Source organism: Chaetura pelagica, unplaced genomic scaffold (assembly GCF_000747805.2).
Source record: "Chaetura pelagica isolate M959 unplaced genomic scaffold, ChaPel_1.0 scaffold42, whole genome shotgun sequence".
Taxonomy (NCBI): domain Eukaryota; kingdom Metazoa; phylum Chordata; class Aves; order Apodiformes; family Apodidae; genus Chaetura; species Chaetura pelagica.
This window is the reverse complement of record NW_009952575.1, coordinates 140,843-143,167: the sequence shown is the minus strand read 5'-3', so window position 1 is coordinate 143,167 and position 2,325 is coordinate 140,843.

Sequence of the window (2,325 nt, the reverse complement as noted above, 5' to 3'; positions counted from 1 at the left end):
GGCTAGCATTCATCTAAAGAAAGAAAACTCTTCAAGAGCTTACAATAAAAAAAAAAAAAAAAAGAGGGGGGACACAAGTTAAAATTTTAAGAACCAACTCAACACCATATGTCAGCAAGTAATGAAACTTAAAGTAAAAACTTCTTCATTTTGCCTTTTTGTAAGTCTTTAAGATTAGTCTGAGATAAAGACTGTTGTTTTAAAAGCAAAGTTGTTTATTGAAAACTGAAATGAAGTTTTAAAAAAATACCATGAAGCAGCTTACTTCTAATCCCACTTGTAAATCCACACTGAACACCTGAAAAGAGCCAGATTTTAATGCCTTTACAAAAGAAACAAAAAAAACCCAAACCTGACTCCACTGCTAAAGAACTGTAACATTTTACAGTTTGTTGTTGTGTTGTGGGGTTTTTTTATTTGTTTTTAAACACCAAAACCAGATTTTCAGCAAAACTGTCCAAGGGCTAAAACTGTGATAAATCAAGAGTAAAAACTGAGACTTCCTGCTCTTTGTTTTGTATGTAGAAAACCAGAGATTATGAACCAACTTCAAATCTACTTTAAAACTTACATTTCTAATAACAGCTTCACTGTGAAGTGGTTTCAAAATGGAGTGATAACTGCTCTCCACTCAGCAAGCCCATTTTTGGTTTCCAGTGTGCAAGACAAAGTGACACTGCCAGACTCACAGAAAGATGGAGAACACAGAATAGGTTTCAGAGCAAGAAAAGAGCTCTGAAAAGGAAGGTAACTACAGAAATCCTACTTCAATATAGCTGTAAAGTCCCACCTTGGTATAGCTGCATGATATTCCATAAGGTCCCAATGCAGTTTAGACAACTGTCCTCCACTTCATCAGGACTTCTCCAACCATTCTGCACCCATCTTTTACTTCTGCTCTCCTGTGCACTTACACTGCATGGAACAAAAAAGCTAAGCCTAGCCTGCCAAATTACTTCTGCTTCCTGTCCCCATTTGCCCCAGAAACACAATTACAAAGTTAACTCATGCTAATGGAGCCTGAAGGGATGCACACTCACACTCAGCTAGCTACATGACAGGTCACAGTGAATGAACAGCCTGATTTCCACCCTGGTTTGGTATCTGAAAGGTAAACAATGCACATTGAAGTTTTCTGTTGCAGAATTGCAGATACATCTTGGTCTATCTGTGGGTAATTGGAGTGAATAAACAGATTCCAATAGATGAATCATTGTCCATTAATGCACTCTTCTCAAAAAAAAAAAAAGAAGCAAGCAAACAAAAAACCTCACCAAAAACCCCAAACAAAAAAATAAACATAAATAAACAAAAATCCAAACCAACAAACAAAAATACCAAAAAAACCAACACACTACAATTAACCACAGCATCAGTTTTCAGTCTGAAGAAAGATTCAGCTAAGTTAAACATCTTATCTCAGCAGATATTTTGCTGTGTCTATTGAGGCACATCCACTCAGAAAAACATCAAAGGTCTGCCCTAGTGCAGCCCTCTGAAAGCTGGACTGCAGTGGGAAGTGGATTGTCTTAATAGATCCATCTACTAACCTTACAAAGACACTGAAGAGAAGGAGTTGAAACAGTACAACCTGCCTACTAGGAGCTGGGTCAATAACAAAGCACTGGTGAGAAATAAACCCGAAAGTTTAAACTGCCTTTGCCAATCTGCAAAACCCAGAAGACCTATCAACTCTTGCATTCTAATTTCTTCTGTCAGAAGTCTGGAAATCAGAGATAAACTCTGCAATATTGCTTCATTTAATAATTACGCATGGGTCATGTCCCTATGCTTTTGACACATAATCAACATCTTGACTGTCCTTTGTTACTCTTTATACTCTAATTTTGAAACACTCAAAAGCCAAAAATAGAGAAAAGCTCTCTCGTCTGAATACAAAGATTTTCTTTTTTCTCCATTCACTGCACTTCTTGGCAAATTCTCTCTGGAGAAATACTGAAAAGCCACAAGAAAACACTTATCTTTCTTCCTCTGTCCAAACCGGATTAGTTTGGAGTAACTCTTAAGAGATCCTCTGCATCACCATATGTTGAGATAGGGAAGAAAAGAGCAACATTTGCAGAGAGTTCACTATTGTCTGAGATCCTTGGGGTTTTTTTTGACACAGCTGTTCCAAAACAGCTCAGGAATGAGCCCTTATCCTTTTCTCATTTAACAGCTCATGAAGTAAATGAAAACCCTGTGCCAGAAGCCTCACCATGCACAGCCATGTTTATGCACCTAAACAAACACATTCAACCTCTGACATTGTCTCTCTCCAGGGGAGACTCCCAGCCGTTAAACTGGGTAACCAGTTGCAGTTTA